This window comes from Cyprinus carpio, chromosome A9 (assembly GCF_018340385.1).
Source record: "Cyprinus carpio isolate SPL01 chromosome A9, ASM1834038v1, whole genome shotgun sequence".
NCBI classification, from domain to species: domain Eukaryota; kingdom Metazoa; phylum Chordata; class Actinopteri; order Cypriniformes; family Cyprinidae; genus Cyprinus; species Cyprinus carpio.
In genome coordinates this window covers 32334236-32345715 of record NC_056580.1, presented here as the reverse complement: position 1 = coordinate 32345715, position 11480 = coordinate 32334236, and the positions used below count along the sequence as shown (strand labels likewise).

The 11480-nt window shown below is 39.4% G+C and overlaps 1 pseudogene; it reads left to right on the top strand.

The window, feature by feature from the left end:
- Positions 1 to 7714: 7714 nt before the first annotated feature.
- LOC122133903 overlaps positions 7715 to 11480 on the top strand; it is an 18496-nt pseudogene continuing 14730 nt past the window's right edge.

Sequence of the window (11480 nt, the reverse complement as noted above, 5' to 3'; positions counted from 1 at the left end):
AAAAAACACCTGCACGTTACCTTGTGTGGCCTTGGGCTGGCCTTCCATTTATTATCTTAAAATCTGCCTAGGAGAAAACAAAATGAAGAGGAAAGACAATCTCAGTTCGTGATTCATCATTCCTAGCGGGAAGTGATTGAGAGGGCGATGCAGTGAAGTGAAGAAAGGATTATTTTTACGCAGAAAGTCAAAACTGATGAGCAAGAGGTGAGAATATGTTATGAAGGAGACAGAGAGACACACTCAAAGTGTGTTTCAGCTGGAGGTGTACATGAGGTGTGTGTGTGTGTGTGTGTGTGTGTGTGTGCGTGTGTGGGTGTGTGTGGTGGTGTGGAGAGAGAGACACTGAGGGATGAGGCAGAAGAAACTGCTTCTATTTATATCCCCTTCAGTAGCTACAGGGAACAGCCACCATCTGCATAGAGCAGGCAAAATCAGGAGCCAAAATTTTCTCAGGAGATCTACAACTGGTATCCACATGGTGGCTTTCTGATATACACAGCGGAGCGATGGCCTTGGTAATAAAGAGCATGAATAACAATGTTCAGTTATACTGCAGTGTTTTTTATTAAAATATTAAAAAATGGATTAGCAGAAGGCTCCATTCACCTCTGTTTGAGAGGATTGCATGCTCGCTCATGATCAACAAGCTTCCTGCTGGAGATGGCCAACCCCAGCATCTAATACTGTCAGAGTTGCCGCTTGAGCATACTTCTTGGGCTATTTATACAGGCAGCTGCAGCTTTACTAGCTCTTGTTCACACCTTCACACACCATCCTGTGCTGCTGCACTCATACATTACTACTGCAGTGATCTGTACTCAGCACACGGAACAAAGGTGGCAAGGGATGAAGAAAGGCCGACCCGAACCCCCCCCCCCCCCCCCCCCCCAAAAAGATAATTGGATTATTGCAGAAAAAATAAGTCGGTGACCAACAAAATTTCGATTCTTACACGCTTGTTTTTCATAACAATCTTCACAGATTAACAACTTTGAATCCTAAACACAATCGGGCAGAAGTAAAAATCCCTTACTGTAATTTGTACACTGCAGAGTATTTAAAAAAGTAGCAAACTAGTATTTGATTATCAGCACAGCCACACTCTATGCAAGTGTGGCTTTTTATAGTTGCAGTGCTGTTCACATGACAGTAACTGTGAATTAGAGACTCAGGAACAAGTCTTAGGGCCCCCAGACCTAAAGGAAGAGCAGTTTCCTTTCAGATAGGATCGTGGATATTCCTTGACACAAACCTACCTTACATAGTTATTAAACTAACTGACAGGCAAATTAAATCAAAAGGGGCCAGAGACACATGGCCTTGTTGACTTGGAAAACTACCAAGCAAAGGTGTGAATTCATAACCGAAAAAAGAATGGCCAAAATAAAGACCATTATTGGCCAAAAACCACTCTTCAAATCCCAGATATTCCTTCTATGACTATGTGTGTCAAAGCAGTGTCTTCCTTAGTTGAGCAAAAGCTTCCAAAAACAAAAATTTTACGCACAGCAGTTTCAGGGCCACTTGGTAAAAGAGCCCCAGCTTGCATTCTCTAGCTTCTAGCTCCTCAGTTGTAAACTTAAAAATCCTCATGTGAAAACCCGTTTTGACAACTTTCCTGATGAAATGAAGGATTGCATGCAAAAACGTCTCTTCTAGCGCAATCAGTGTTAATCACGCCTAAATTTTGTGTATAAAGTAACTATTTTGGTTATAATGCAACTTTGTACTTGTGGCCTAACAAATCCTTGTGTATAAATGAGCACTATAATGCTGCCATCTAGTGCAAGCCATGAATAGTTTAACCCAGTAAGTCAGACGTCAACCCCATGAAAAAATTAATGGAGTACATCCACCTGGTATCTCAAAGTGCTGCAAGTCACTGGATGCAACAATGTTTGGCCAAGTTAGTGATGCCTCGAGCACTTGGGACACATTGAAGTTTCCAGTACAACACTTGTGTTGTTAAGTCTGACTATAGATAACTAGTAATGGCAGCATGAAGACACATTCAACCATATACGATTACCACTAACACATTGTGCAATATTCACATCTGTATTCAGAGTTGTGGGGGACATGTGCAGCAAAGTATAAGATTGAGAGTAACACATTGTGCAATATTCACATCTGTATTCAGAGTTGTGGGGGACATGTGCAGCAAATCACCATAGTGATTGCCTTAAAAACACAAGCCACCCAAGTGTTGTTTGCATTTGTTTTGGATAGTACACTTAGTGTGAGAAAATTTAACCTGGGAAAAGGAATGCATGAAAGTGGGATCCTTAGCAGAGGGGAAAGGAAACGTACATCATGGGGATGTTGTCAGGTGCGATGTCCTTGTCTGAATCGAAAGTTGACTCCGCAGCCTAAAGCAAGAAAAATTAAATGCCTAGAGAATAGATGCATTTTAAATGCAGAAAAGGAGTGATAAATGGACTGGCACCTCTAATCTCATCCAGATGTTGCTTTATAAAGTCGGCTGTTTATGAAAGAGATGCCCATAAAAGGTTTTTTTCTGCATTAAAGCCTGCAAACACCTGGAAAAATCCTGTGACTGGTTGCAGGGGAGTATGCAGATAGTCTTGGACATTGGAAAAGCAGATGTACACATTACCCCAGAAAAATCTACCCAGTAATAAAGAAAATCATGATAAGAGTTTTAGCAATTAGCAGTACAAGGTACTGAAGACAATTCTTCCACTCTAGCAGATTTGCCCGAACCTCTGGAAGCAGTTTCTTGAAGGTGGTGAACCACGCCAGCATCAGAAATAGTCACAGGAGCCAGAATTTCAACATCTTTACCTCTGGCCTTCACGGTCAGATTACAGAGGTGATAACCCTTGTTTTATGCATCTGCAGGTACTTGAGGCCCCAATATGTAATGGACACCACAATCTCCGCAAACTTACAAGTGACCTTGTAACATGAACCCAACACATATACTGTGGGCCTGTCAAAACACCCACACTCAGGGTCCTTGCACTTGACCATGACGCATTTCCTGCATTCAGCACAAGTGTTCAAGTGACCATGAAGACCACTAAGTTAATGTAGATATTCTCATTTCTGATGGGACACATTTGTAAAAAGATCACAACCACTTAAAAAAGCTTTTTGACTTACAATTAGTTTTACCATTTTTATAATAAACTTTTAGTTCAGTAGTACCTCTATAAGAGACAACTTAATTCTAGATTGTCATTCTTCTACTAATTAAAGTGATAAGCAGTAGCAAATGTTGTACAAAAATATACTCATCTTTTGCACCACGTTCTACTAACAAATTATGTTATAACATCGGCAAAAACTATTTTTTTTTTTCCAGAAAACAAGACACACGGATACACTTAGCCTTAAACATGCCCTGAAGTGGTTTGTTTTAAGTGGGTGTGGATTTAGTAGGCATTAAGGGCACTGCGCTTTGGTGATTTTTAAGACCTGGGACAGTTCCTGTGGCGTCCACATAATCAAGTGGCCAAGACCACTGGTGTGTGTATTTGGACAAGACCAGTAGCTCACCATATGCACCTTGTTTTACATTAACTAGAATGCTGGACACAGGTTGCATTTGCATATGACGTTCACCTTCCAAGCTTCTCCAGTAACCTGGATGGATGTGGTACAGGATCTCACTGGGCACCACCCCTTTGATAGTACACCACGCTTTGGAGTAATACTGCAGGAAGAGGGCGTCTCCATAATGCAGCAGGAGGTTTTTGGGTGGGACACCTTTGGAGAAAAAGCTCTGAAGTAAAATGCTCAAACACATTGATCGCAAAATAAGATTGAAAATCAGGAGCAGGCATTCTCCCTGTTACCATAAAATATTTGAGAGAACACTGTGAGGAGGTCCTGGTGGCTGGTAAGAGGGCTCCAATTCATGTCTGTTTTATCAGTGCTGGAGTAATTTGAAAATTGGTGATATTAAATCAAATGTATTCCACTCCACAGTAATTTTTGAACAAAAATAGCTTAGCAAACCAGAGGTGAAACCATCTTCAGCATACAGCAGGCAGATGGATCTTCTTGGAAACAGATCTACGGAAGATATAGCTTTCTTATAGGACATTAAAGGCTATTACACTGATGTACTGTAGGATAGCTAAAGCTTTAGAGCATTGAACAAATACCTCCCGTCATGATTTTGAAGAGCTCCTCCACTGCTTTAGTGTCCTTGGGAAACTGCTTCTTTAGATGAGCTTCCATCTGCTTTACCATTGTATATGGTATATTCTTTACACTGATTTCCTGTACCAAATAACAACCGTGTCCTACATTGAGGAACCCTGCCTCAGCAAAATGCACCTGGCCAGCCATCAGTGATCAGATCCAATGCAACTTTCAGGAAGCCATTTCATGAAGTTGTCCAATATAATGAAAGCCTGACAAAAATGTTCATTGAGTACCAAGTCAATTAGCTTTTGATAATTTACGCAGGCTCAAAACATCACTGGGGGGCATGCACCACAGTCAAACTCAAAGCCCTTCTCTGAAGGTCTACATAGGCCTCCTGCCTGTTTATCCAGCACCAGTACATATTTCCTAGTTTGGCTAAAAATGCTGCTGTCAAACCACGTACCACTGCCAATCACAATGATGTCCAAGTTTTGGGTACTTCAAATGCATCAAACTATATAAGCCCATGAAGTAGCATTAGTTCGCAGTAGACATTTAATCACTGCACCAGTGCATCTCACATCTGTCTGGGGAACACCCAACCACTGCTATTTGTATGTCTCCCTCATTTAACGCAACTGATCAACGCATCGCTCATTAGTAGAGACGGCAAACATTCAACTGGGTGCGGCCTACGAGGGAGGACATACAGAATGTGCGCATGGTTGGGGGGTCCACCATTACAGGTTTTGTGACGCGTATCAATCTTGCACAACAGTACTTCCAAACTAAAGCTTACAGTACCTTTCTGAAAAAATCTGTCTCTTTTTGTTTTGGTCTACAACTAGTGTGGCTGGAGGATGATGGTCCCCTTGCCACAATCCAACTTTTTCTTCTCTGCCAAACAGAGAACCAGTATGTGCCATGAGCCCAGTCCACATCAGCCATTCCTAAGAAAAGCAGAATCCACCACAGTTCTTTTAGCTGAAGGTATCAATCGGTTGTTTTCAGTTTCAGGAATGACTGCTAAGAGGATTAACCTTAGTGAGGTGTTGGGAAAACTCAAGGAAAACTGCTTTCTTCCAGGGACGGCAGCCAAAAGTTTAGTGTTAGTGATTGAGTTAAGGCCTTATTTATTAGTCTACATTGTGGGTGGGAGGAATTAGCCTTGCTTGACAATGATTGGCTGGACCTGACCAGTTTAGTAGACCATGGGATGCACAGGCGATGTATTTTTCCTTCTTCTTATTATTATTTGGTGAAAATAGTTTCTATCCAAATCAGGCTTGACCGCTGCATGATGCATGATCCCTATCAACTTTCGTCTGAGAGAGTTGCAGACAGATCAAAACAGACAACATTAACCCATGAAATCTCTTTAATATTCACTGCATCTGCACAACTGCTATCCTGAGCAATTTATGTTTAATTGTTCAGGGTTGATAAATCCAATCATTTCAATTTTCTTTAAACATATCTTAAAGATGATTGTTTTTGTAAAGTGATAAATCGGCACTATTTGAATTGTTTGAAAAATAAAACAGACGGTTGCAAGACAAGTATCATAAATTTTAGCATATGCTGATTATCAACACTGAAAGTGGGAAAAGTGGGTTGTAAGTATTGATAGTATTGTTAGTATCATACAAATGTGGCAAATGCGTTTTAAAAGCAACCATTAAAATCGTGTGGTCGATAATACATTAGAGTATGGATACGTGGCACAACCACATACAGTGGCTACATTTAAATGCAAAGGTAATTTGCCTTGCAGCCCAGTCATCTCCTAAGGCAGTGTTTTGTGTAAAAAGGCAATTTCAGGCTTCCTAATAAGCACCATAACATGTCAAATGATCGACAATTAGAGCGGGTCCCCAGTGGGCTTTAAAGAGCGACGAAAGACCTAATTTTTTGTGATTACAGGGGAGACTGGAATAATATACGTTAAAAAAAAAAAACGCTTCTTTCCATCTCAACTGCATAGACAGAATTTTTTAGTAGAGGAACTGGACTGGTTGTTGAATTGAATTTGCTGGATAATTTAATTTTGTCTGTTTTCATCTTCCTCAACCTGGTCCTGTTCACAAAGGACCGTAGGTAGCTTTTTTTTGCTTAGCACGAATGGGAAATAAGTGAAGGGGTGACCATACGTTATGAACCACTCCACTTCGGCAGAGCATTTAAAATGAGCTCCACACTTGTAGTGAGCAGGGCATTAGAGATCTGAGAAAGTCACATTCCAGACTTCTGTCATTTTTCGTCCGCCGTCCTAGCCGCGTTCCATTCTTTTAGGAAACAAAAGAAGCAAATGAAAATAGAAAAAAATAATAAACAGTGCATATCACAAGAGACAGACAATAATATTATCTATCATGATTTGAAGGTATTGATGATTTGCGATTTATTTATATATATTATATTCCCTAGAAGAGAGAGAGAGGAGAGAGAGAGAGAGAGAGGTATATTTCTTTTATAAACACAGTTAGCTTATACATGATACTCTCTGTGTCACTGTTACCTTTCTTGATAAAGTGTTCAAAGTCTTCCTCACAATATTAAAATTTATAGTGAATTAGTAAAATTTGTGAGTAGTCGACAGACCTGGGAAAGTAATGCAATGGATCCTATTTGTGGACTTCAGTTCGGGCCTTTAATACCATCATGCCCTGACCTTCTCTAAAACTCACACAGATTTCTCCCATGAACCACCCTCCATACTGTTCAGTGGACTCACCCAGCTTCCTGGACCAGACAGGCAGCAGGCCTGAGGCTGGAATAAAAACGCATCCAGGACTATCACGAATCAGCACCGGCGCCCCCAGGGAGGTGTCTCGCCCCATCTGCTCTTCTCTCTTCTCTACACGAATGAATGCACTCAAAGGAAAGGACCCCTCCTGTCAAGCTCCTGAAGTTGCAGACCGGACACAGTCATCGGGCCTCATCAAGGACTGAATGAGTCTGCGTAACAGACAGGATGTTAAAGAGCTGGCTGTCTGTGGCGGTCTTAACCTGGAGACTTAACCAAGCTCAAAACTGTGTGGATGACTCGTGGAATTTAGGAGGAAAACAGGTTTTTACTCTTGCCGTCCATTGAGATCCATCCTGTGTTCATCCATAACTGACTGGTTTGCTTCAGGACATCAAAGAGACGACAAAGGTGCAGTCCAGGACTGGCTGGGAAGAAGATTTTGTGTGCCCAGCCTCCAAGATCTTGCCATCTCCAGAGTGAGGAAAAAAGGACAAAAAAAAATCACCTTGGGACCCCGCACACCCAGCCCACTCGTCTCTTCAAACTGTTGCCATTCCTCGGTCGGCGCTAGAGAGCACAGTGTCTGGCCGACTGCTTAGGGAAACTAGGCCAGGCACAAGAACAGTTTTTTGTCCCGCAGGCTGTAATTTCAACTCTGAACAATTAATCTTTCATAATTATACATCGGTCATGCACAACTACCATACTGTCAGTTATCAATCGACATATTATACTAAACTGCACATAACATATCATTACCCTAACCCTACGCCTATACTTTCATTTTCACCTTTATTTGAGTATATTCCCTTAATTTTTAATTGAAACTAAAATGCTTTAATGATGGTGATACGAGATTTGAAAGGTGAGAGGGAAAAGAGAACAAAAGTTGGCAAAAGGTGGGATCGAAGACGGGTCAAGTAAGGGGGGGGGGTCGCGTCAAAAAGTCAAGGATACACACGTAAGCCACCTGCACCACTGGAGCTGATTGAAACCCAATGCCAAAAATAGCCAATAAGGCAGTTTTATTTTGACAAGTATAAATAGACCTCCATATGTTTTTATTCCATAAATATAGCGTGCAATTCCATTAATACATTTAAACTGAGCTATTTAAGACCATCCTCCGAAGCTTTCTACCATGCTTTTGTATTTTTGTTTTAAAATTTGTCATGTGTGTTTTCTGATTTGTTCACCAGATTGATTGTTTTGCATTTAGTTGCTTGTCATGGTATCGCATTACAATGAAGGCAGTATGGACCTTACTCCATTACAAAAGCAAAACTCATTTAAAATAGAATTTTGATTGATATGCCTCCATTTGACCCCATTAATTGAAGACTGATTTATTTCTGTCAAAAACGTGCACTCATAGCTTTTTTTCATTACAGTATTACCTTCTGTTAAAAGGGTTATGGTGAATTATACAGGCATTTAAAGATAATTGAGGGCCCTTTAAGATCGATTATATAACCTGTAAAAAAAGACAGTTTAAGACAGTCCGTGCTCCCTCAAAACCAATCTAGAACCTCAACAAAACTAAACATCAAGTACTTTCTATTATAATATCACTTACTCTGTACTTAGATTAATTACGCGTCAATAGTTCATTAATATACCTTTACATATACTTAAAATCCGATTGTTTTATATAGAGTAAAACTGTGCACTACTGCATTGTTGTAAAACAGGACTAGCTTGAGCATGCAAGTCACATACAGTATCATTAAATACAGTCTAAGTGTTGTTGAACAACAACTATCAAAACTACTTGATTATTTTAAGTACATACATGCACTTTGTGGAGTTTTGGCTTACTCCACCATGCCCACACGGTCTAATTGTGCCCCTCTCAGAAGATAGGCTGCTATTTTCCCACAAACATTCAGAAATACTGTTCAATTCACAAAATTAATCTCCACTAAAACAGTAATAGTGGCTGTGGAAAATCACGCATGCCATGTCCCCGGGTCAAAAAATGGTGCTCGGTTTTCCTCAAACACACACAGTATGTGGCTGTGGCAGCGACACATTGCTAAGTATTTGGTTTTCTGTAAAATGCTTATAATTTTTTAAGTGGTTGAAAGTGTGCATTGTTGTAGATTTATATTTTGTATATTTTGTATATTTTTGTTAAATTATATAGTGGTCTATGTCTTGACCTTGGTGAAATCCCCAGCCAACTATAGTACCAAGTATGCCCTAATACACTGGAATAAAACATCTTTTTACAGGCACTCCAGGATAATGAGTTCTGAGGTCCATTATTGTTGCAATCTCCAATGTTATACAAAAGTGACTAATCTGGGTTTTTGCTTATTAGGGTAGTGTAACAAAAAATCTGGGGGTGGAAAAAAAATCAATTGTGAATGATCTGCATAAATACATAACTTTTAAAACTGTGACGAAGTGTGAAATTCTGTATATCAAACAGAATTACATATTATCAAACACCTCTTTCAAAACACTCTCCTGTTTACTCTGTTTTCAAACTCACACCATTGGTTCACGCCCAGACAGACTGCGTAGTTCTGATTGGTGCCACAAGAAGCCCAGGAAATTATACACTTACCTGTAACACAAAGCCAAAAAAACGGATTCTTATTTATATTTATTTTTTGTATGTGTATGCAAATTTGTAACTCATGTCGAATCATTAATTGCATGGTTTTAGTCCAAAACGTGTTTAAATAAACTTAAAAGTTTCACTGCACAGAAAATCTTGCAATAGGATATGACTTCGTGACTCAGCCAATCAGCATTCACCCACTGTTAAAAATATTTTTAGAAAAGAGCAACACAAGCTACTTCCCATTTGTGGTTTAACTTCCTTCTTCTGAAACTGATAATCATCATTTTATAAATCCACCACACAAGCAGACAGAAATTGTGTGTAGAGTAGGATGATTCAAATTTTAACAACTGTTATCCTGTTCTGGGTGTGACCTTATCTCAGGAAGCAAGCATTTGTCAAGTTGAATGTTCATCTTGTATTAGCTTCGATGAGGGATTTTTATTTTAACTAAGCTGTGAAATTCAACAGCAGTACAGAGTATGAAAAGACAATGCAGAAAAGCTGAGCCGGATGTGGTAAAAAACATGAAACTTGAAATTCACTATAGCATCTTATAAAGCACAGGCTTCATGCTTTCAATGTGGAACTAGCCACAGCCAGACCGAGTTTCTTCTCAAACCTTATAAACAGTAACTTAAATAACACTTTGCACTTTTGCCACTTGAGGACTGACAAACCCCCCAAGCTTGATTGCGGAAATAAATTTTTCTTCTCAGACAGTAAATATATACCTTACTTCCTTCCTTTCTGAGAAGATCACACATCATCAGGAAGGTGGATTAGCACATCGTCAAGTTATGCAGTGGTCGGACAGATTCAACCGCACATCAAAAGATACTATGTCTATTTTGAAGAAATTGATAGCAAAAATTTTGGAAGAAACAGTGCAGCACCTAAAAATCGTCAATCTGCTATCTTGACACACTTTTTCAATCTTTTTTCAAAAGTGTGCTTAACTGTTTAGAGGCAGATCTCTTGTGAAGTGGTGAAATGCCTACTTCTTTTGGAACTTTTCCAAACTTCCTGAATACTGCAGTTGTTAAGCCCTTCTGAAAAAGAGCAAATCTTGATAACAATCATTTTGAACAATTATAGACCACATCAAACCTTCCTTTTATGCAAAATTATAGAAAAGTAGTTTTTGACCACATTTAAAACTTAAATGGATACCCTGGACACTCTTCAATCTGGTTTCCACCGCATCAGAGCACAGAGATATCGCCATTAAGATAATAAATGATATTCATTAGACCATTCAGTAGTCACGTCAAATCAGTAACCAAATCAGCATACCATCATCATAAAAACATTGCAAGAACTAATTGTTTTGTTTCCAGTCAAGACTTGGAGAAACTTGTTCATGCCTTTATCACCAGAAGGGGTGGACTATTGCATAATGGTCTTTGCTGGAGCTCCAAAGGCCATTAGACTAGCTGCGGCTTCATCCAGAACGCTGCTGCCAAAATTCACGACTGGAACAGAAAATCACAGGCATATCACGCAGTCCTCAGGTCCTTACACTGGCTTCCGGTTATATTTAGGATTGTTGCAAAAATTACTTTTACTCGTTTATAAATCACTCAATGACCTAGGACTGAAATACATTGCAGCGAATATGTTCACTGAATATAAACCTAACAAGAGCACTCAGATCGGTAGGATCGAGTCAGTTAGAAATACCAAGGGTTCACACAAAACAAGGGGAATCTGCTTTTAGTTATTAAGCCCGCGGTTGGAATCAGCTTCAGAAAGAGAGATCCAGATGTGCCTAGTAACGCTTTTAAATCAGACTCAAAAGCTCATCTGTTTAACTGTGCATTTATTGAATGAACACTGTGCGATGTCCGAACTGATTGCACTGTATTTTCTGTATTGCACTGTATTTTAACTGTCTTACACTGTCTTAAATTCATTTTAAATCAATTTTCTATAATTTTCATCATTTTTAAATTTCTTATTTTATTTTTGTTATTATTATTATTATTATTATTATATTTTTTGAATGAATATTTTACCATATTTTATGTAAATTTT